Source organism: Canis lupus, chromosome 15, assembly GCF_003254725.2.
Source record: "Canis lupus dingo isolate Sandy chromosome 15, ASM325472v2, whole genome shotgun sequence".
NCBI lineage: Eukaryota > Metazoa > Chordata > Mammalia > Carnivora > Canidae > Canis > Canis lupus.
In genome coordinates, this window is record NC_064257.1 from 60414495 (window position 1) to 60440664 (window position 26170).

At 34.9% G+C, this 26170-nt stretch overlaps 1 protein-coding gene and 1 pseudogene across 3 annotated transcripts in view; one reads left to right on the top strand and one right to left on the bottom strand.

The window, feature by feature from the left end:
- MARCHF1 (membrane associated ring-CH-type finger 1) overlaps positions 1-26170 on the bottom strand; it is a 794329-nt gene that overhangs the window by 538545 nt on the left and 229614 nt on the right. The gene's annotated exons all lie outside the window — the stretch shown is intronic.
- On the top strand, positions 4930-6659 carry LOC112654518 (tigger transposable element-derived protein 1-like; annotated as a pseudogene).

Sequence of the window (26170 nt, forward strand, 5' to 3'; positions counted from 1 at the left end):
TATCTTATGGTTTTTGGTTCAGTTTTAAGTGGAATCAATTCCTTGATTTCTCTTTCTTCTGCTTCATTATTGATGTATATAAATGTAACAGATTTCTGTATGTTGATTTTTGTATCCTGCAACTTTGCTGAATTTGTGTATCAGTTCCAGCAATTTTTGGATGGAATCTTCCAGGTTTTCTACATAGAGTATCATGTCATCTGTGAAGAGTGAAAGTCTGATTTCTTCCTTGCTGATATGGATGCCTTTTATTTCTTTTTGTTGTCTGATTGCTGAGGCTAGCACTTCCAGTACTATTTTAAATAACAATGGTGAGAATAGACATTCCTATCTTGTTCCTGATCTTAAGGGGAAAGCTCTCAGCTTTACCCCATTAAGAATGATATTATCTGTGGGTCATTCACATATGACCTTGATGATGCTAAGGTATATTCCCTCTATCCCTACTTTGTTGAAGGTTTTTATCAAGAATGGTGTTACACTTTATCCAATGCTTTTTCTGCATCTACTGATAGGATCACATGGCTTCTATCTTTTCTTTTATTAATGTGGTGTATCACTGAAAATTCATTCTTAAGACCATTATCAATAGCAATTGGTAAGTACATACTTGACATGATAGAATTACCTATCATGCAAAAGTCACTATAATTCCCTTCCTGAATTGCAGGCTCAGAATGACAGTCAAGTTCATGAGACACTAGACTTTAACCAAGACCAACTTCAAGCTAAAAGAGGATATAGATTGATGAAAGTGTCATTATAAGATGAATAATATCTGAGGATCTGATGTACAACACTGTGACTATGGCTGAAAAAAACTGCATTGTTTAATTATAAATTGCTGAGATCAGAATTTAAATGTTCTCACCAAACAAAACAAAGAGCAATAACAAAAACCCAAAGAGGTAAATATGTAATACATGTGTTAATTAACTCCATGAGAGGAATTCACAATGAATATGTATATCAAATCATCAAGTTATACATTTTAAATATCCTACAATTTTATTTGTCTCAATAAAGCAGGAAGACAAAAAACATAGCATAGAAATAGAAAACAGAGCACACACATGAAATGTCTTGTACATCCCAGGCACATCTGATATCAAGAATCACTCACTGGATGCACATGTTTCTGAGAGATGGGGCTAGGTAGGTACGGATGGGTTAAGAAGTAAGAACCATTACAGGTCAGAAAAGCCAGTGGCTTTAACAGCCCTTCAGTTTTTATACTTTAATCTCAATCTCTTATGCTGCTACTTATCATTAAGTTATATTTATAGAAAGAAAATTCCAACTACCTGGTACAGAGTTCACACCTCAGAAAATAATTACCTTAAAAGAAATTCTCATTTATGTTGGATCTGATGTACACCTATGTATTTCCTAAGTATATAAGCTAATGTTATAAGAATTTGGAATATGGTCCCTTCTCAGTCAGTGGGGTCAAATTTAACTTTAATTTTAATTTTTAATTCTTTTCTTGACTCCTTCATTTGAAGCAACACTTACATGAGGAAATTATTAAGCTTTCTCACTAAAGTTAAGACATGAGACAGTGGTGCTCATTACCAATGGAGTTAGTAGTAAAAGCAATCAGATAAGAAAAAAAGAATTAGAAATATAAGCAATAAAAAGAAAGAGGTAGATTAATATCTATTTGCAAATGATGAAACTCCAAGTCAAAAACAATGCTAACTCCGACAATGTAAAAACAACAAATTTAGTAAGACAGAAAAACATAAAATTGACTTTCAAAATTAATAGCTTTCATATATATTTCTAGATATAATACAAGGAAATATCTCAAATTGAAAAAGCAACAAAATCAGATTAGGAATAAATTTATCAGGAAAAGAATTCAATTTCTATGAAGAAAACTTTAAATTACTTATGAAAGATGTGATACAAGCATAAAACAATATTTTTTATCAAGTTAATTATACATTCTTAAGTATTTCCCAAGAATGCTGAGAACTTTTGTTTTCCTTCAGAAGCTGGACGAATGAAAGTGGTGGTTTTTCATTTTAAAACACAAACTCGGGATCCCTGGGTGGCGCAGTGGTTTGGCGCCTGCCTTTGGCCCAGGGCATGATCCTGGAGACCCGGGATCGAATCCCACATCGGGCTCCCGGTGCATGGAGCCTGCTTCTCCCTCTGCCTGTGTCTCTGCCTCTCTCTCTCTGTGACTATCATAAATAAATAAAAATTTAAAAAAAATTAAAAAAAAAATAAATAAAACACAAACTCTGCCAAAAAAAAAAAAAAAAGGAGAATATTTTGCCCTTACCAAATACTAAAACATGTCATAAAGGCTTTATAATTGAAACATATTGTACTGGCCCATAAGTACACACAGAAGACGCTGAAGAATTAGACTCATCAATACAATTCTGAAAGAAAAAATAAATTCTTAAATAAAAATGTATTTACAAATGTGTAGTCTTTTAAATAAAATTAGATCTGTATGTAACACCACAGAGCAGAAGTGCCTTAAGTAGGTAAGACATTTAAATCTAAAAAAATAATAAATTGAATACATGCAACAAACAACAACAATAACAGAAAACTATGGCTTAGTCCTTACCACATGAAGGCTAAATAGTCTGACAATGATGTAAATCCAGGAGCAATAAAAGAAAATTCAAATATATTCACTGACATACAAATGTTTTAAAATGTTTAAGATACAAATGTATTCATATACATTTTTTAATGACAGAATGTACCATAAGCAAATTTAATATACAAACTAAGCTCTTAGACAAATAGCCATGAATACTGACCATACTCCTTTAAATTAAAGAGAAACAAATTTAAAACCCTATAGAAACTGCCCAAAGTGGGAGGTACTACAATCCCAGAGTTCAAGATATATTACAAAACTATAGTAATCAGGGATCCCTGGGTGGCGCAGCGGTTTGGCGCCTGCCTTTGGCCCAGGGCTCGATCCTGGAGACCCGGGATCGAATCCCACATCGGGCTCCTGGTGCATGGAGCCTGCTTCTCCCTCTGCCTGTGTCTATGCCTCTCTCTCTCTCTCTCTCTCTCTGTGACTATCATAAATAAATAAAAATTTAAAAAAAACTATAGTAATCAAAACTGTATGGTAAGCACAAAATAGATACATAGATTAATAAAACAGAACAGTCCAGACATAAACCCACAGTTTTATGGTCAATTAATCTATGACAAAGGAAGCAAGAATACACAATGGATAAAAGCCTCTTCAGAATGGTGCTAGGAAAATTGGACAACTACATTCACGAAAAAGTGAAACTAGATCACTTTCTTACACCATACACAAAAATAAACTCAAAATGGATTAAAGATCTAAATATGAGACCCGGAAACCAATAAAATTTCTAAAAGAAAGCATAGACAGCAACTTTGACAATTGGTATATTTCCTCTGGCAATAGAAACAAAAGCAAAATTAAACAATTGAGACTACACTAAAATAAAAAGCTTTTTTTGAAAAAATGTTTTATTAAAGAGCTTTTACACGGCAAAGGAAACCACTGATAAAAAGGCAATCTACTGAATGGGAGAAGATATTTGCAAATGATATATTTGATAAGGGATATCCAAAACATATAAAAACCTAAACAACTCAGCACCAATTTAAAAATGGACAGAGGACATGAACAGATATTTTTCCAAAGAAGACTTAGAGATGGCCAATAAACATATAAAAAGATGTTCAAGACCACTCATCATCAGGAAGTGCAAATCAAAAATAAAATGAGATGTCACTTCACAGCTGTCAGAATGGCTACAATCAAAAGCACAAGAAATAACAAGTGTTAGTGAGAATGTAGAAAAAAAGGAACTCCTGCACTATTGGTGGGAATGCAAGCTCAGGCAGCCACTGTAGAAATCCGTATGGAGGTTCCTCAGAAAGTTAAAAATAGAATTGTACTACATTCCAGTAATCACACTACTGGATATTTACCCAAAGAAAATGAACACATTAATTCAAAAAGATATATGCACCCTATGTTTTTTGCAGCATTATTTGTGCTGGCCAAGATAGAGAAGCTATCCAGGTGTCTATCAACAGATGAATGGATAGAGAAGATGGGGTATATATATACATATATAATGGAATATTAGTCATAAAAAGAGGAATGAAATATTAACATGTGCAACAACATGGATGGACCTAGGGAGTATAGTGCTATGTAAAATAAGTGAGAGAAAGACAAATACCATATGATTTCACTTATACATGGAATTTAAGAAACACCACAAACAAAGAAAAAAGGACCAACAAAAAAACCAGACTCTTAAATACCAATAACTGGTGGTTGCCAAAGAGGAAGTTGGTGAAGGCATCGATGAACAATAGATAAAAGAGATTAAGAGTAAACTTATCTTGATGAGCACTGAGAAATGTGTGGAATTGTTGAATCATTATATTGTACACCTGAAACTAATATAACAGTGTGCATTAATTATGCTTAAATTAAAAAAATACATGGCCAAAAAGTACGAACAGAGAATTCACATGAAAAGATATGGAAATACCTCATTTTATTGTGCTTCACTTTATTGTGCTTCACAGATACTTAGTTTTTTACAAACTGAGGAATTGTAGTAACCTTGTATTGAGCTAGTCTATTGGTCTGATTTTGCCAACAGCATTTATTCACTTCATTGTCACATTTTCGTAAGTTTTTCAATATTTAAACTTTTTCATTATTGTTGTATTTGTTTTGGTGACAGTGATCAGTGCTCTCGAATGTTGCTCTTGTAACTGCTCTGGAACCATGGACCATGTGCAGCCATGTAAAACAGAGAACCTATTGGATAAATATTGTGTTCTGACTTCTCCACTGACAGACCATTCCCTAGTCTCTCTCTTCTCAGGCTTCCCTATTTCCTGAGAGATAATACTGAAATTAGGCCAGTTAAGAACCCTAGTATGGCCTGCAAGTGTTCGAGTATAAAAAAAAAATGCTGCACACCTCTCATTTAAGGCAAATGCTAGACATGATTAAGCTTAGTGAGGAAAACATGTTGAAAGCCAAGACAGGCCAAAAGCTAGATCTCTTGCACCAAACAAGTAGCTAAGTTACAGATGCAAAGGAAAAGTCCTTGAAGGAAACAAAAAGTTCTACTCCACTGAAGACAAAAATGACAAAAAAGCAAAACAGTCTTATTGCTGATATAGAGAAAGTTTTCGTGGCCTGGATAGGAAAACAAGTCGGCCACAACATTCCCTTAAACCAAAGCCTAATCCACTCAACTCTCTCCAATTCCATGAAGGCTGAAAGGGGTAAGGAGGCTACAAGAAGGGAAGAAGCCACCTCCATAACATAAAAGTGCAAAGTGAAGCAGCAAGTGCTGATGAAGCTGCAGCAAGTTATGCACATTCGCTCAGGTAATTCATGAGGGTGGCTACACTACACAACAGCTTTTCAATGTAGACAAACAACTGTATATTGGAAGATGTCACCTAGGACTTTCATAGCTAGAGAGGAGAGGTCAATGCTTGGTTTCAAAACCTCAAAAGATGGGCCCTCTTCCTAGGTGGTAATGCAGCTGGTTAGTTTAAGCTGCAGCCAATGCTCATTCATCATTCTGGAAACCCTAGAGCCCTTAAGAATTATGGGAATTCTACTCTGCCTCTGCTCTATAAATGGAACCCACAAACCACAAAGCCTAAATGACAGCACATCTGTTTACAACATGGTTTACTGAATATTTTAATCTCAGTGTTGAAACTTACTGATCAAAAAATAAATAAATAAAAATTCCTTTAAAAATATTACTGTAGATTGACAAAGTACCTGGTTACCCAAGACCTCTGATGGGAAGGACAACAAGATTAATGTTGTTTTCATGCCTGTCAACACTGCATCCATTCTTTAGGCCGTGGATCAAGGAATAATTTTAACCTTCAAGTCTTCTTATTTAAGAAATACATTTTGTAAGGCTATAGCTGCCACAGAGTATTTAGATGGATCTGAGCAAAGTAAATTGAAAACCTTCTGGAAATGATTCACCATTCTAGATGCCATTAAAAACATTCATGATCCATGGGAAAAGGCCAAAATATCTACATGAGTAGAAGTTCAAAATATATTGATTTTGACCCTCATGGAGGGCTATGAGGAGTTCAGTGGAGGAAGTAACTACAAATGCAGCAGAAATAGTAAGAAAACTGGAATTAGAAGTCGAGCCTGAAGATGACACTGAGTTGCTGGAATCTCATGATAAAACCAGAAAGAATGAGGATTTGATTATTATGGCTGAGCAAAGAAAGTGGATTTCTGAGATGGAATCCACTGCTGGTGAAGATGCTGTGAAGTCTGTTGAAATGACAACAAAGGTTTTAGAATATTATAGGAACTTAGTTGATAAAGCAGTAGTGGACTTTATGAGGATGATTCCAGCTCTGAAAGAAGTTCTCCTGTGAGTAAAATGCTATCAAACAGCATCACACACCACAGAGAAATCATTTGTGAAAGGGAGAGTCAGTGGATATGGCCAACTTCATTGTTGTCTGATTTTTTTTAATTGCCATAGTCACCTCAATCTTCACCAATCACCACCCTGATCATACGGCAGCAATCAACACCAAGGCAAGACCTTCCACCAGCAAAGAGATATGACTCCCTGAAAGTTTGGATGATAGTGAGCATTTTTTAATTTAAGTAAAGTACTTTTTAATTAGGATATGTGTGTTGCAGTTTTTAGACATAATGCTATTGGACACTTTATAGTATAATGGAAACAAGTTTTATATGTACCAGGAAACCAAAAACTTCATTTGACTCACGTCATTATTTGTTTGGTGGTGGTGGTCCGGAACCAAACCTGCAATTATCTCCAAGGTATGCCTGTACACAAATGATCTTTAAACACATGAAATTATTCTCATGTACTCATAACTTAAAAATATGCAACTTAAAAATATTCTCAGGTATCATCTCTCACCTATCAGGTTGTGGAAAAAACAAACAAACCTTGAGAACACATTTAGGCAGAACTGTAAGGAAACAATACACACACACACACAGACACAGACACGCACTGCTGGTGAGAACTCAGAATGGTAAAGTCTCGGCAATACCCTACAAAATTGTTCATGGATTTACCCACTGACCCAACATTCCCACCGTACACTAAAGATATTCTGCGAACATGAAATAACATGCACCATGTCCTGTGATCCACTTCCCTTTGTAGACCTCTCCCTCTACTGGGCTCCAACATCCAGCATGGGATTACTTTCTTCTTGTGGCCACTCTGTTCACCAGGATCAGAGTCCAATACCTTATAGGAGGCCAGCACTCCCCCAGGTGGGCTCTGTTTATGCTTCCTGAACTCCAACACTCTGCTCTATTATCTCACAGCTCAACCCCCATTCTGTATAAATGCCTACCTTTGGTTCCATTTATTAGCTTTTGAACTAGATTGCTTAGAATATGAAGGAAACTGAAATAAGGGTAAGATTAAGAGTGCAGGGCTTGACATTTTAAATACTTCTCCTAACTAAAAGGCTCTAAGGCCAGTAGAAGAAAAGGTTACCACAGAGAAGCTTAAAGTGATATTTTAGCAAAATATTAACCCATCTAGAATGTGCATTTTTTTGTGTTCTACATCAGAATAGTAGTGATTAGGAGGAGGAAAGAGGAGCTCCTGTCACGGTAAGTGTGATTTGTTATTTAAAAAAACAAATTCAGGGGCCCCTGAGGGGTTCTGTTGGTGGAGCATCTGCCTTTTGATCTCAGCTCCGGTCTTGATCTCAGAGTCATGAATTCAATTCTACACTGGGCTCCAAGCTGGGCATGGAGCCAAATAAATAAACAAAGTTTAAAATAAATACATAAAAAATAAATAAGAATACAAATTCATAATTATAAATCTAACTCATTTTAAAACTTGATAAAGCTTGGGACATGGGTGGCTCAGTGATTGACCAACAGCCTTTCAGCTCAGGGCTTGATCCCAGAGTCCCAGGATCCAGTCCCACATCAGACTCCCTCCCAGGAGCCTGCTTCTCCCTCTGCCTATATCTCTGCCTCTCTCTGGGTCTCTTGTGAATAAATCAATAAAATCTTTAAAAAACAAAACAAAAAACAAAAATGAAAACAAAAACAACTTGATTAAGCAGTTTTATAATAGTTTGACAACACATTTAAAAAACATAATTCCAATACCTTTAAAAAACATTTAGTTCAAAAAATATAGTTTTAAAATACATTTAGTTCAAAATATATCAATAAAAATTAATGTATTTTGTAATATAAATTTGTACTTTCCTATTTTGTATGGTTGTAGTTAAGCCAAAATAAATCCATTTGGGACTCTCCTGCTAATTTTGTAGCTGAAATAAATTATCTGAGAATAAATTATCCAAAGTGATGGCAAAGTCTCAAAGAGGTAGTCACTGAAAAGTACACTGATAACAGCATTTCCAGTTAACTTATTTTAACTCTTCTTTGAATTATTGATAATATGATTTTATTATGTACATGATTTTTTCATTATATCATTTTTATTATACATAAATGTTGGCTCCATGTAGATTCTTTCCCATGGTTTCTTCAGTATTAGTAAATATAATCAAACATTAAAGGTTTTTTTTTTAAGAAATTCTTGTTCTAAATAAATTTATAGTTTAACATTTTTCTAAAATCATCACATATACTTTAGAAAGTTACTGCTATTGTTACCAAATTTTGATCAAGCATATTTGTCTTTTTTTTTTTTTGATCAAGCGTATTTGTAATGTACAATCCAGAGTTTTGTAAAAGCATCTGTAATAAATTAGAGTAATGTTTTGAATAAGATTCATTAGAAAGCAAAAGTCATACTTTACTTTTATAAACATTATAATTTTAAATTTAAGCACCAATGACAACTGGAAGGAAAAAGAGTAAGATATTTTTAAAATAACATATTTTTAAGCACATCTGAGAATTTTAGTTCCTTCATAGTGGTTTATCACAACAGAATGTTAAAGTATTTCAAATTAATTATATTTTGAAAACAGTTATTAAATAGGGATGTATATTCAAAGGTATAAAAGCAATTTTTAAATTCAGATAATGTTATGAAGTGTTTTGGCTTCATAAGAAAGACAAAAAAGGCAGGAAGCAATTTACTATTCTTTTCTCATTCAAGATTTCAAATACCAATGATTTCATTTAGAATTTCACTTCATTTCATTGTTTTAAATAAATGTGTTTAAAGCTACAGTATCACTGTTTTAACTGTGTATAGATAATATTCACAATAATAAAATTTTGAGGTAGAGTGAGTGGTACAATAAACCTTGCATGGTGCTTTGTCATTAATGAAAAATTCTTAGAAGAATCTCTTATCTTCACAATGCCTTATGAAGTTGCACCCATTCTCTAAACTGGAAAAAGGAGGCTTAGCAAGATTAAATGACTTCCAAACACTTTGACCTAAGTGCCCCCCCTGGTAAGACATCCCAGGTTAGCTGATTTTGGCTCACTATTCTTTCCAGTATTCCAAAATTCTGTCAGCAAAAATTAACAAGTTAATTGGTGTAGTTATATATTATAAATATGAAATAAATGGACTTGAGGGTTTTTCTTCCCACTAAAATTCAAAATGTATAAGCTTTTATTTCATGTAACTCTCTAGGATGGAAGACTTCCCTCACATTGATAAAAAAAAATGATCACCTGTCATTTCTCTGTCTACAGACAGGAGAGTAGTGATTCTGTAAAATAACATGACTCCCTTTCTTCTTTGGGTTTTAAACAGGATTCAAACATCATGTGAAAATCAAGTATCTTCTTGTAAGCATAAAGGAATATATATGCTATACCTATAGTCCATATTGGAAATTGGGGGTGGGGGGTGATTCTCAAAAACCAGGCCCCTTCCAAATTACTGCAATGCTGTCCTTGCAGTCCTAAGGTGGTTTCCCTGGGAGAGATGAGCTCACTTGGGAGACAGAGCTAAAATGCCATTGGGGGTTGCCATGGGATACAGTTTTACAAGAGCATTTGCAGAGCAGATGGAGGGAAGCTAAATAAAGTATACTCAGGTACAAAAAGAGAAATTTTCTATTTATTTTGCCATTAAACAATGGAAGAACTTGAACATTTGTCTATGGGAGAAAATTCCTCCTGTCAGAGCAAATTACATTTGGCATTTGGAAACACAATCACATAATCATAAACCTAATTTGCTTTAAATCTTGAGAGAGCAGTTTTTATAATGGCATCGTAATGTTCATCAAGGAAAAAGATAGTTTCCAAGAACTGATGGAGAAAAACAAATTAATATTATATTTTACTAATATAAATTTATACTTTCCTCTTTTGAATGAATATAGGTAAACAGGAAACTATTTGTGGCTGTCCTTCTAGGTTTTGAACCTGGAAATCCTAAAAATTAATTATCAAAGAAGCCTTTAAAATTCTGACGATGGCCTTGTTTACAAACTAGTTTCCTGTAACTGTTAGTCTGAGTAGCTATGGATACATCATTTGCTCCATAAAACAGCACCATTTTAATTAGCATAGCTCTTGAGTGGCCTTCAGTGAATTAACCAGCTTTTCATAAAAATGTAATTCCTACATGAAGTTTGTGTATTGAATACATATGATACATACCATGTAAATTTCTATTTAAAAAAGCAAATGACTTTTTCAGGAATGTGTTGACTAATTAGTCCTCACCAGAAAAATTACAAGAGAATATTTACTTATAAATCCTATTAATACCAATATCATTACTAGCATTAATACTAATTTTTGAATTGCTACTTGAAATGTACTAGCTCCTAAAAGTAAGAAATCCTACACAGAATAGCCAACAGAATAAATTTAAACAAAATAAACAATAGCCGGTAGCTGCCTTTGTGCTAGTAGTGTAAATGATTCAAGAGTGACCAAGTGTTCTGGGCAGAAATAGAAATCCTTCCCTCCCTCCCTCCCTATCTTCCTTCCTTCTTTCTTCCTTTCCTATATTCATCTATTCCCATCTTCTGTCCTTCCTTCCTTCCTTCCCTTAACTTCCTTCCTCTTTCTTCCTTTTGCTGGGATTGGGGGTGTTCAGGGTAACATTACAAGCAAGAATGCATTGTAGATGATTTTCCTCATGCTGCATCATATCAGAAAGTTAAAAATTATCACATTGCCCTACTAGACGTGATAATCAACTATAAATGTACTCACTTGGCTAAGATCATGACTGGCAGTTTTGGACAAAATGTAAATGTACATTTTCCTTCTGCAATCTTTGCTGGATTCTTTTGCCAACATTTGAATAACCTATTCCTCAACAATCACTGACATAATGGTTTTACCATTAATTGATGACCTTTCCCTGAATCTGTTGTAAATGTTGAATTTCCAATTCTACCATTCTGTATACAGTTATATCTAACACATCTTTGAAAAATATCTATTATTATTGGGGTTCATGAATTGTTTATACCAGATATTATAATCAATTGTAGATATTATCATCTGGGGATACTCATGTCATGAATGTATCCTGTAGGAACACCCTCAAACCTCTGGTTATCATTCCTCTGAACATGGTCCTGTTAGTCCTTAAACTTCCTTAATTTCTAGTAGAATACAATGTCCCAAGCACTACTTGTACTGTAGTTGTCTCAGATCTGAAATCAACTGCCCAGGGAGGAAGAAAAATAAGTAATCGGATGGGTGCACTTGAGAGAAGGAACGGGGAAAATCAACTCAATCCCTTCAGGGTTCACTTTCTAAGTAGGTCTCAGAAGGATGTATGCATTCCAGAGTGTTCTCGTTCACTGCAATCAAGGGTGTGCCCTGTAGTGGAAGACTGCAACTGCCCAACTGAGCCAATGACTAGATGGAAAATTTTACCTAGTTCAAGGTGGGAGGACAGGTCCACTGTATTCATGGATTTAAGCTATGTATTCTGATGTAGCTTTTATTAAGAATGAAACTTACTTTTTATCTCCAGTCATCATATTTCCTATCTTTTAATTGGTGGTGAACTTGGACAAGGAAGATGAATATCCTTTTATTGGATTCAAAATCATTATAGTCTTTTTTTTTTATAGTCTTTTTTTTAACTAAAATTTCATCACATTAAAATATAAGCAGAAACACACACACATATGTGCAACAAAGGAATTTTACGTAAAAGAAGGTGATATATAGGGCATCTGGGTGGCTCAGTGGTTGAGCATTTGCCTTTGGCCTAGGACGTGATCCCGGGACCTGGGATCGAGTTCCACATCGGGGTCCCTGCATGGAGCCTGCTTCTCCCTCTGCCTGTGTCTCTGCCTCTCTCTGTGTCTCTCATGAAACATAAATAAAATCTTTAAAATAAATAAATAAAATAAGGTGATATACTTGTGATATACTCTGATGTCCAAAGACTACCGGATTATGGATAACTTTACCAAAAATTAATTATGTAGGCTGTTGGAAAGGGCTAGGAGAAGTATAGTCCAAAAAAGAACTAAAATTCTTGAAATTTGATATGTACTAAAGGAGCATCTGGCGTATCCATGCAGGGAACACTACCCATCTATCCCCTGCTAGTGATCCTCTCATTAATATAAAAGTGCTACTGTACTTTGCAAGAAACACAAAGAGTAGCTTTAGTCTGAAAAGAATGTGATTCCCAGATTCCACTTAGAATAGCCTCACTTTCTAAACAGATACAGCCAAAGATGTTTTCACATATATGGTTTCCTAACTACAATGAAAATTCCTCCAGTGTTTTATAAACCTGGCACAGTTTCTTATAAATAGTAGGCATTCAAATAAAGTTTTATTTTTCAAATTCATTCTTATTCAATAATCAGTAGGAACGTTACCCCTTTTGGGCCATTATTATTTATCTTTCTAAAACCTTTTTAGATATTACAAAGAAATTTCATGAATGGGTCAAGGGAAACAATTTCTCCTTTTACTTCCAGATTGCTTTCCAAACACATTAGTACAATAGGGTACTCACTGATTTTACTTTGCCAGAACAAGTATTCAGTACCAGTGTTTTCACAGTCTCAGAAGGGAATCTTAAAACTCTGATAATTTTCATTATGTTAAAATGCATCTCATTTAAATTTCTGTTGTCTGCTGAAAGCAGTATCTGCTTTAAAAACTCCATTTTTTCCCCCTCACAGACTACATGCTTACTTGAAGAATATTTTATATATCCTCTGGTATCTAAGTGGCTTTCTGGTGGTAAATATGCTGCTCAGTGACATTAACTCAGACCACTAAGTCACTCTTCAATGCATGTCTCCTGCTATTTTCAAATCAAGGGAATTTCCTGACCTGCAATTATTTATATCCTTCCACCCCTGACCCCCCTTCAGACACACACATCACATACTCAACAGACTCTGGAAATACACATATAATGCCTAATAGCGGTTACCTCTAAGGAGGGAACTAGAGGTCTGTGTACAGGGATAAAACAGAAAATTACTTCTATCTCTATTTTTTTAGTTCTGAATTTATGTTAGCATATTGCATGTATTACCAATTAAAAAAAAACAATACTCAAGGCACTAATACTTGTGCTTAATAAGGCACAAGTATTACTTATTATTATGAGGTCTGCCAAAGTATCAGTCTTGAGAAAAACTAATTTTCCAAGCTTAATTGATCAGTTATTTTCCCCACACAACCAAGGTATGAAGTAAGTATTCTGTACCTGGATAGCACCTTGTCAGGGTTAGGCAGGATAATGAGTACTTTTGCTATTACATCTCGATTTTTTTATGTGCCTTCTGAAGGAGTTCCATGCAGAACCTGCTTTGATCATTGTTTTTGAGACCTTCTTATCCAAAGAAAAGGAATGGAGCCTCTTGGTTATTGGTGCAGCTCATGTCATCTCCCTTCCATGCAGAGTCTCCTCAGCTACATTTAAATTAGAAATACTGGAGAGGAGCTACGAGTGGATTATGACTATATTGTTCCATTTGGAAACACAACCCACAGCAATGAGGTTAATTACAAAGAGAATATAGAACACGGTAGGGTTTTTTTTAATTCTGGTATTCTTCTTGGAGTAAGACCACTCAACAATTTAGTGAAGGATCTGCTAATATTTATTACTAAAGCCATCAACAGAGGTAAATTAATTTGATCCATAAATTGCATTTGATACTGACCTAGTTGATCATCATCTGGAACAGAATACTCAAAAATGTGGTCCAAGAAATATCTGCCATCAGAATCTCTAAAATTCTCTGTTAAAAGTACAGATGCTTCAATCTTCTCTTAATCCTAGCAAATCAGAATGCTTAGAGGTCCACTCTAGAAATCTAGATTCTTTTAAACCCAGAGCTAGAATCTTTTTTTACAGTTAAGCCCTAAAGTAATGACACTAGAATCTTTTAAAAGAGGGAGAGAGAGAGAGAGACTGCATCTGTTTGCAAGTACATAGAGGGAAGATACAGTTGATATAAACTTATAAGGTTAGAATACATTTTATATGGTGCCACAATTAAAAGAAATAGAGAAAAAAAATGTTCTCTATTCTTTTTTTTTTTAAAGATTTTATTTATTCATGAGAGACAGAGGCAGAGAGGAGAGAGAAGCAGGCTCCATGCAGGGAGCCTGACGTGGGACTCGATCCCCGGTCTCCAGGATCAGGCCCTGGGCTGAAGGCGGCACTAAACCTCTGAGCCACCCGGGCTTCCCATGTTCTCTATTCTTAAAATATTTGTACTGGTTACTAATATATTTACAAATATCTACGTGAATATACATATAGGACTACAAATGACATACCTATTTAGATAAAGTGTTAGCATAATATAAATGTAAATATATGAAACGTTCACCAAGATTACCTTTATTGCACCAATAGGCACAACCACTTATACGTCCACACATAATAGAGCACATAAATAATTTTATATATAAAGTAATACAGTTCCAGGTAAGTGAAGATTCGGCGGAAAGTTAGGAGATAAATCATGTCCATTTCTTAAGGAGAACCAGATAAAAGCACCATTATGTGGGAAATATTAGCTCTTTTGGAGGAAGATTCATTTTGGCATTTATGTGCCTGAATAAATACTGGTAGCCACTCAGCTAAGGCTATTTTCCAAAAGGTGTGGTGGCAGATAGTGGTTATAATGAGGACACACAGGAAGAAGAAGACATTGAAAGATATTTGGAGCCAGATGAGACATATAAAAAATATATTTATAACACAAAGATAATGATTAAAGATAAGTATGTAACTTTAACCAAATTCTATGATTTCATTATAAGGTCTTAATGACTTATCATAAACAAATATGTCCCTATAGCACTTCTTCAAGTACCATGGTATCAAGATCATGAAAATATAAAATGGCCTTTCTACATTTGCAGTAAAACATGGTTATTATCATTCAGCAATCTCTAGAAAATGAAGTAATTCAAAGCTGAACACTTTTTTTTTGAAAATCATTTTTAAAATGTTGAAGGCTAAAAATATTAACATATTAATTCTACCTATAATATTAAATACATTAGAAGTGATATATCTGCCTAGAAAAAAGTAATGACTATGAGAAACAAGGTAATACTTATACATCTTTGTGCCAGAAAACTATTTTATCTCGTTGTAAATTAAAATGTTTTCTATTTTTCCAAGCCTTCACTTTAGCTTCTTTCTTGTTTCCCTTGCTCCTTTGGTTTTTAATTCTTTTTTGTACTAATAAATCCAATTAAAACTGCCTCTAAACATGAAGTTGAAGGAAATAAATGCATCTTTTTTTTTCCTAAAACATTTCTCCATTTTTAAATTAAACTAATAAACAACACTAAAGGATGACAAATGTTTCTAAGGCTGGTTCACTCTAGCTTTGATAGTCTCTTACTTTGTGTATAGACTCCTTATATGTGTGTTACAGTTTTCCTCAAGTTGTTATCTACTTTTCCTTGCTACCATCAATAGAATACTATTCTCAAGACTATGAGAGTCTATCATGTCTTTGGAAATTTCTAGAGGAGTTTCTGGTCTCCCTTAACAACAGTGTGAATGCCTTAAGAGCCCTACTTTCATTTTAGAAAATTCTCCTTTTGTTCAACTGAATCTCTCAAAGAGTAGTCTAAGAACATTTCTTCTTATTCTCAGTAGAGAAATTGTTACCCTTACATTTTCCATCTAGAGTCCTTAATTTCAGTGATCAAATTTCCATTTCTTATTCCTCTGCAGATGACAGTTTCAGCATACCATGGTAAGGGGTGATGTTCTGTGATGAATAGATATATAATAATGAAATATTTAAGATAATTTGTGCTACTGCTCAATAGAAATAGAAGGAAGAAGAAGAAGAAGAAGAAGAAGAAGAAGAAGAAGAAGAAGAAGAAGAAGAAGAAGAAGAAACAGAAAGCAGTTCAAAATGGCAATGTCAGAAAATCCTGAACTCACTATCTCCCATGGACACTACATAAGGAACAAAGGAATAATTCCCTCTGAAAAGACCTAAAAACTAGCTGAACAGTTCCTGTACAACAAAGGATAAAAGAGTCACCATCTAGACCTGGAAGAGAGGCAGAGATGTGGTCCTGCCAAAAACCCCAACCCAGGCATGGTGACCTACAATTGGGAAAGATCTAACAAATACAGAGCATTTCAGGGCACCTGGGTAGCTCAGCAGTTGAGTGTTTGTTTACCTTCGGCTCAGGGTGTGTTTCCCAGGTCCCTGGATCGAGTCCCACATCGGGTTCTCTGTGAAGACCTGCTTCTCCTTCTGCCAGTGTCTCTGCCTCTCTCTGTGTGTCTCTCATGAATAAATAAATAAAGCCTTAAAAAAATACAGAGCATCTCCCTGAAAAGCAAAAGTTTTATGCCCCATATAAGTACCCCAACCTTTGAAACGTGCACCAGAGAGACAAGCCCCCAAAGTTCTGCCTTTAAAAGCCAATAGACCTTATGTTCAGAGGACCCAAAGGCTGTAGGAAGCACAGATTCTGTTCTTAAAGGGCATGTAGGCAAACTTACTTACCAGGAGACCTAGTGCAAAACCAGCAGTTTGAAAATGGCCTAAACTATATGGGAAGGAGATCTGCTAATCTTACAGCACCTGCCAGAGAGACAAACACAGGACTTTGGGAGCTCTCTTCAGAGACAGAGGAACAGGCATGTGCTCTCCCTCTATCTTGTTAGCACCAGTGCTAGCGGGAACCATTTTTGTATTCTCCTTCTACCTTGCTAGTACTGGAAGCCCAAGCAGTCATAAAACTCTCCCACTATCCCACTGAAGTCAGTGGGTGTAACCTGCCCCTGCACTGTCCCATGGTCTCTTACTTTTTTAGAAAAATATTTTATTTAATTATTTATTTATTTATTTATTTATTTATTTATTTATTTACTTACTCATGAGACACACACAGAGAGAGGCAGAGACACAGGCAGAGGAAGAAGCAGGCTCCCTGTGGGGAGTCCGATGTGGGACTCAATCCCAGGATCCCTACCTGAGCCAAAGGCAGATGCTCAACTGCTGAGCCACCCAGGTACCCCCCACATACACTGTCTCTTAAAACCACCAAATGTGCCCTGGCCTGTACTCTCCCAGTGCCTCGATAAAACCAGTGGATAGACCCCAGCTCTGTGCTCTCATACTTGCTGAAAAGCTGGTGGGAACTCCTAGAACCTGTGCACTCCCATAGCATCTCCAAAACCAGTAGGCATATGCAGTTCCCATATAGAACACTCTGATCTCCTGAGTCTAGTGGCCAAGGGGTTTTATATTTCTAGGCCCAAGGGAAGTGAAATTATTGGAGAAAAAGGTCTTGGCAGGCTATCAGTTGAAGGTGAAAAACAGCAGACTGAAACATGCCCCCAGTTTTTTTGTTAAAAAAAAGCCTAATTAAAAAATATATTTTTAAAAAGCCTAATTACTAGCTTTAGAACCTCAGCCTCTGGGGCAGAATTCAGGTTTACCACACATCGAGAGACTGCAGAGGTGCTCTCAGAGAATGTAGACTGGGAAATGCTAACCTTGCACTCTGCCTTAGCCTCACTAAACTCACCAGTACCTCCCAGAAAGGAGCCCTTACACTGATCTGGAGCCCTGATTTTTATGTCACTCAAGGGACACCTCCAGACCACCTGGTCAACGAGCAAGTAGGGTCTACAACTGTGATCACACAGAACTATAAATGTGTGTATTTTATTTTTTAAAAATGTCTTCAATATGTTATTTATTTATTAGAAAGAGAGAGAGAAACTAAATAAGAGAAAAGGATCAGGGGAGGGGCCGAGGGAGAAGGAGAAGCAAACTCCCCTCTGAACAGGGAGCCTGACACGGGGCTTGATCCCAAGACTCTGGGATCATGACTTAAAGTCAAGGCTTAACTAAGCCAGCAAAGTACCCCTAAATGTGCGTATTTTTAAAACTGTAGCCTGAGTGTCTGGCTCCAAATCAGCCTGAAACCAGAGGCTGACTGAGATCCCCCTCTTAGAGACACTGACAGATCTTGGTATACCATCAGAAACTGTAAGCTATCTAGAATTAATCAGGCTGCTTAAACAATCACGAAGGTTCAAGAGACAATCAAGTGCCAGAGCAAGGTTGAATAATAAAGTTCGTCTCCTACACAGAGCCACTCCTTCAAGGTGGCTGTTTCACCAAGAATATAAAATCACAGAGTCAAGCAAAATAAGGAAACAGAGAAATATGATCCAAAAAATAAAGAAGATATAGCCTAAAAAAAAAAATAAAATAAAAAAAATAAAACAAAGCCTTAATGAAATAGAAATAAATACTTCACTAAATAAAGTGTTCAAAATAATAGTCATAAAGATGGTCACCAAATGGGAGAAGAGTGGATGAACACAGCAAAAATTTCAACAAAAAGATAGAAAATATAAGAAAGTACCAAACAGAAGTCACAGAGCTGAAGAATACAATAACTAAACTGAAAAATAAACTAGAAGGGTTCAATAGCAGACTAGATAAAGCGGGGGAAAAAAACGAAAAAAAAAGGGACAAAAAGAATCAGGGCCAAGGAAGACAGTGCATTAGAACCCATCAAACAGAGCAGCAAAAAGAAAAAAAAAAATTTAAAAAGTGAAGATAGCTTCAGGGACCTAGAAGAGATCAAATGGAACAATATTTGTATCATAGGGATCCCAGGGGAAGAAGATAAGATGGAAAAGAAACAGAAAACATATTTGAAAAAGTAATGGCTGAGAACTCCCTAATCTGAGAAAGGAAACAGACATCCAGATCCAGGAAGCCAAGGGAGTTCCAAATAAGATGAACCCAAAAAGAGCCACACCAAGGCAAACAATAATTAAAATGTCAAAAGTTAAAGAGAAATTTTTATAAGACAGCCAGAAAAAAACAATTTATTATATACAAGGGAATCCCCATAAGACTACCAGCAGAAACTTGGTAAGTCAGATGAGAGGGGCATGATATATCCAAAATGCTGAAAGGAAAAAACTTCCAGCAAAGAATACTCTAACCAGCAACATTATCAATCAAAATTGAAGGAGAGAAAAAAATTTCCCAGACAAGCAAAATCTAAGGGAGTTTATCACCACTAAACCAGTCTTACAAGAAAAGCTAAAGAGGTTTCTTTAACCTAAAAAGAAAGGGCACTATTTAGTAACAAGAAAGTATGTTAACATAAAAATCTCACTAGTAAAGGCAAAGTTATATGTAAGCTTCATGGTTACTACAAAGCAAAAACTATAGTAGATACAAAATATAATGAGAAGGAAATCCAAGCAAAACAATAAGAAAATCATCAAACCACAAGACAAGAGAGTAAGCAAAGAAGAAAGGAACAGAGAGGAAGCACAAAACATCCAGAAAACAATTAACAAAATGGCAATAAGTACCTATCAATTATAAGTATCATGTAAATGGACAAAATTCTTCAATCAAACCACACAGTGTCAAAAGATATTTTAAAAAATGAAACTCATCTATAAACCGCCTACAAGAAAAGACTCACTTCGGATGTAAGGACACACACAGAATGAAAATGAAAGGATGGGAGAAGATATTTACTCATAATAATGGAAAACAAAAGCAAGTTGGTGGAGCTATGCTTATATAACACAAAACAGATTAAAACAAAGACTATAATGAAAGACAAGTATATGATTATATAATTAAAAGAAAAAATCCGATACAAAGACATAAAATTTGTGAATTATTTATGCATTCAACAGAGGTGCCTAAGTATATAAAGCAAGTACTAACAGACTATAAGGCAGAAATTGACAATACAATACTAACAGGGAAATATAATAATGCACTTATGCCAATGGATAGCTCATCCAGACAAAAAAAGTCAACAAGGGAACACAATCCTAACAGATTCATTACACGAGATGGACTTGATAGATATATAGAGAATGTCTGATCCAAAAGTGGTGGAATATAAATTCTTCTGAAATGAACATGGAACAGTCTCTCAAATAGATGGTATATTAAATCACAAAACAAATCTCAGAAAATTTAAGAAGACTGAAATAATCAAACATCTTTTCTGACCACAACTGACTGAAACTAGAAATCAATTACAAGAAGGAAACTAGAAAAATCACAATTATGTGGTGATTTCAAAACATGAACCAGAACAACTAATGGGTTGATGGAGAAATCAAAGGAGAAATCAAAAAACGTTGAGACAAATGAAAAAAAAGAAAAGAAAATGTACCAAAATCCATGGGATGCTGCACAAGCAGTTCTAAAAGGATTGTTCATAGTGATACAAGGTTTACCTTGAAAAGTGAAAGAAAAGTTTCAAATAAACAATCTAACTTTATACCTAAAGGCACTAGAAAAAAGAGAAACAAACAAATCTAGTATAAAGAAGTTAATAGGAAAAAGGAAATAATAAAGATCAGGGTGAAAATAAAAGCTAAAAAGAGAATATAATGAATAAAATTAAGAACTGGGATGAAAGAATGAACAAAATTGACAGACTTTCAGCTAAACTCACTAAGAAAAAGAAGGCTCAAATAATAACATCAGAAATGAAAAAGGTGTTACAAATGATACCAAAAAAAAATCATGAGTCTACAACGAACAATTATATACCAACAAAGTGGACAATCTAGAAAAAAACTGGTTAGTTCACAGAAATATACTATATCCCAATACTGAGTCATGAAGAAATAGAAAATGTCCATAGAAAAATTACTAGTAAGGAAACTGAATTAATAATCAAAATATCTCCCAACAAACCATAGTCTAGGATCAGATAGCTTCACCAGTGAACTCTACCTTATATTCAAGGAAGGTTTAATACCTATCCTTTTCAAACTACTCCAAAAACTGGAAGAAATAAGACTTCTAAACTCATTTTTTTGAATCTAGCATTACCCTGACATGGACACCACAAAAAAAGAAAACTATAGGCCAATAACCTTGATGAACATAGGTGCAAAAAAATCCTCAAGAAAATACCAAACCAAATTGAACAGTACATTAAAATTATCATATACCATGATCAACAGGGATTTATTCCAAGAATGCAAGGATGGCTCAGCATCTATAAATCAATCAACATGATTCACAACATTTATTCAACACAGGACTGGAAGTCCTAATCACAAAAATTAGGCAGGGAAATGAAATAAAAAGCATCCAAATTGGGAAGAAAAAGAAGTGAAATTGTCACTATTTGTGGATGAGATGAAATTATTTATAGAAATCCCCTAGACTCCACCAAAAAAACTGTTTGAATAAAGGAATTCAATAAAGTTGCAGGATATTAAATTAGTATACAAAAATAAGCTGCATTTGTATACTGTAACAATGAACTATCAGAAAGAGAACAAAACAACCTTTTTTATAACTGCATCTAAAAAAATTAAGTGTACAAAATTAAATCTAACCAAGGAGCTGAAAGACCTGTACACTGAAAATTTATGAAAAAAACTGAAGAAGACACAAATAAATGGAAGGATATTCCATGCTCATATACTGGAATATTGAAATAATATTCCATGCTCATATACTAGATATCCCATATCCATATACTGGAATAAGAAATAATATTGTTAAAATATCCATATTGCCCAAAACAATCTACAGATTCAGTGTAATCCCTAGCAAATTTCCATTGATGTTTCTCACAGAAATAAATAAAATAACACTAAAATTTCTGTGGAACCACTAAAGATCCCAAATAGCCAAAGCAATCATAATAAAGAACAAAGCTGCAAGCATCATACTGCCTGATTTCAAACTATATTACAAAGCTACAGTAATCACAACAGAATGGTATTGGCATAGAAACAAACTGCTCAATGGAACAGAATAGAGAGCTCCAAAATAAAACCCACAATTTTATGACTAGTAATGTATAACAAAAAAGTCAAGAAAATACAATGGGAAAAGAACAATCTCTTTAGTAAATGATGCTGGGAAAACAGAAAACCACATGCAAAAGAAACTAGACTCTCAAAATAGATCAGAGACTTGACTATAAGATTTGAAACCATAAAATTAGAAGAAAACATAGGTGGTAAGCTCCTTTACGTAGTTCTTGGTGATGATTTTTTTTTTGGAGCTGCCTCCAAAAACAAGAGTAACAAAATAAAAAATAAATACTGGAGGGAGGGACGCCTGGGTGACTCAGCATTTGAGCATCTGCCTTTGGCTCCAGGCGTGATCCCAGCGTCTCAGGATGGAGTCCCACTTTGGGCTCCCTGTGGGGAGCCTGCCTCTCCCTATGCCTATCTCTGCCTCCCTCCCTCTCTGTGTCTCTAACAAATAAATAAGTAAAATATTTTAAAATAAATAAATACATAATGGGATTACATCAAGTTAAAAAACAAAACTTCTACACATCAAAGGAAACCATCAAGAAAATGAAAAGGCAACATACTGAATGGAAGAATATATTTGCAAATTTATATCCAATGAAGGATTAATATCCAACATATATAAAGAACTCCTACAACTCAAAGGCAAAAAACAAACTATCCAATTAAAAAATAGGCAGGGGATCTGAACAGATATCTTTCCAAAAAAAATATAGATGACCAACAGGCACATGAGAAGATGCTCAACATCACTAAGTATGAGGAAATGCAAATCAAAATAACTGTGAGAAATCACTTCACACCTGTTCAAATGGCTATTGTTTAAAAAAAAAAAAAAGACAAGAAATCACAAGTGCTGTCATGGATGTGGAGAAAAGGGTACCCTCATTTACTGTTGGGGGGAATATAAATTGGTGCAGCCACTATATAAAACAGTATGGAGGTTCCTCAAAAAATTAAATAAAGAACCACCATCTGATCTACCCATTTCACTTATAGGTATTTATCCCATGAAAACAAAGCCACTAATTCAAAACGATATATATATTCTCATGTTCATTGCAGTATTACTTACAATTCCCAAGATATGGACACAACCTAAGTGTCCATCAACAGATAATGGATAATAACACATGGTATATGCACATATATAAATATAAGATGAAATACTACTAAGTTATAAAAATGATGAAATCTTGCCACGCAATTTCACTTATATGTGGAATCTACAAATCAAAACAGGGGTAGCTGAGTGGCTCAGGTAGTAAGGCATCTGACTTTTGATTTCTCCTCATGATCTCAGAGTTGTGAGATCAAGCCCCATGTCAGGCTTCCTGCTGAATGGGAAGTCAGCTTGAGGTTCTCTCTCTCCTTCTCCTTCTCCCTCTCCATCAGCTTCTGCCCTCCCCAACTTTTGTGTGCTTTCTCTAAAATAAATAATCTTTAAAAAATAAATTTAAAAAATCAATATCAAACAAATGAACCAAAAAAAAAAAAAAGAAAATTCATAGATACAGAGGACAGACGTGATTGCCAGATGGGAGCTGGGTTGGGGGGGGTAGTTTGGATGGTAGAAGAGGTCAAGAGTTATAAATTTCTATTTATAAACTAATTCATGGGGCTATGATGTACAGCATGGTGACTACAGTTAATAATAATGTATATTTGAAAGTTTGTAAAAGAGTACATCTTAAATGTTTTCAGCACAAGAAAAAATATTTGTAATTTTGTGTGTCAATAGATAGTAACTGGAACAATCGTGGTGATCATTTTGCAAGTATACAAACATCAAATCATTATGTTGTACACTGAAACTAATATGTCAATTATGCTTTAATATAGAAAGAACAAAAGAAAAAATAGCATTTATTTTAAGAACCTTGATTTTTATCTCATTACAAAGGTTTTACTTGGGGCAAGTGCTCTCTTTATGTCTAATTTATACACAAACTTAGAATATTCCTTTTCATTTGTTTTTTCAGATGGACTGAGTCAGATTTTAAGAAAGGATATTTTTTAAAGAGACACAGAAACATCTCTTTAAAAAACTCAGAAACTTCTAATCAACCTCACACTGGGAAGTAATCAAAGTGACAGATTTCACCCAAAATACTTTCTGAAAGTTTGGCTCCGACTTTAATCCCCTATGAAAAATTCTATTTGAGCACCATTGCGTAAGGACTACTTTTTACAACGTCTACCCACTTTGTCCACTAAAATTTGGGCAGTGTTTTTTTTTTTTTTTAAGATTTTATTTATTTATTCATGATAGACATAGAAAGAGAGAGAGGTGGGGGCAGAGACACAGGCAGAGGGAGAAACAGGCTCCATGCCAGGAGCCCGACATGGGACTTGATCCTGGAGCTCCAGGATCACACCCTGGGCCAAAGGCAGGCGTAAACCGCTGAGCCACCCAGGGATCCCTGGGCAATATGTTTTAATCTACCTGAGTCAAGATTTTGAAGCTTAGCTTCTTCTTAAAAGAATTTAAGTAAAATTCTTTTAAGAAGAATTTAATACTTAAAGATAAGGAAAGGGTTGGGTTTTGTTTGGTTTGGTCCTGGTTGACTATACATGCAGTAAACCAGTTAACATAAACAAATGTATAATACAGCAGAAAAAAATCATCCTTAAGACAGAAACTGGCTAGAAAAGTCCATTAACCTATTTTTCCCAAGTCTTGTTATCAGATTATTGATTCTAAGAGTTATGTGGAGTTTGTCTCATTCAGTGGGCTCGTAACAGTGCCTTTAAATGCCTTCGTTCTCTTTGTGAAATGAGCATTCTTCTTCGTAGTGAACATTTCAATTCCTCAATCCTTAAAAGGTAGTGACAGTGAAAAGCCTCCTTAAAATATTGATCTAGTACAATATCAAAAAGTATTTTTAGAAAACAACTATAATTTCTAAGTTTTGCTTGGTCTTTGTGTAGCTAAAGATGATGATTTTGAATAGATGGCTCTTGGGAAGGGACTATAAGTGCCTTCTTTCTTTCAATCAGATTGATCCTTAGGCATAGTTTTTAAGACAAAGCTAATAATAAAAAGAAGTAAAGTGCTCTTCTTAGGAAAGTCACAAGAATTTGATGAGTCTTCTATCAAATGAGGAATAAATGTTTCTGTGAAAGGACTCTTGTAAAAATTAAAGCATTTTTTTCTTCTCCCCTACAAACTTATAATTTAGCATCAAATTTTAGTTTTCATTATTTCTTTTCCTTAGGTTGTAATTCACTCCATCATCCTGAGAATTAAGTTATCAGCATCCAAGACTGTAATAGGAGTTACTTAGAAGGTGAGAGAATGGAGTGGTATTCAATCTAAAATGACATGGTGATGCAAAAAGGCCGTAAGGAGCCATCACAAGCCAGAGTATAGGGCAGAGATCCAAGTGACCAAGAGGACGTAAGCTGCAATAGATTGCCTTCAGGCAAAAGTTAAGACAAATCTATTCCCACTTTCAGAATAAAGTCATTTGTTTGCTATGTATAAATAACATCTGGTGCTTTACCCCCTCCATATAAACACCCCACAGCAAAAGATTACTTGAGACTGTGAAAGCCACATATTTCCCTGTATCTAATCATTACCAAAGGAGATGGTCTATGCAGTATATAAGAGAAGAGGGTATGGAAAATATAGTGCCAGGCAAGGACTAGCTATATCTAAAAACATGTCACTTTACAACTTGAGAACAGGAATGCAAACTTTTGACACATAACTCTCCCAATTACTAAGTTATATCTCTGGAAAAGAGAATTAGTGATAAGACTTATGTCACAGTCTTGGTGGGCCTCCAAGGGAATGAAAGGAACTAAGTGTCTAAACAATTTGTTCGTATCTTTTTTAAAAAATTAGAAAATTTATTTTGAGATTGAAAGTGTAGGACAAATTTTACTTTAGTCAAATATATTGCTGTCTTAATGCTTCCTTT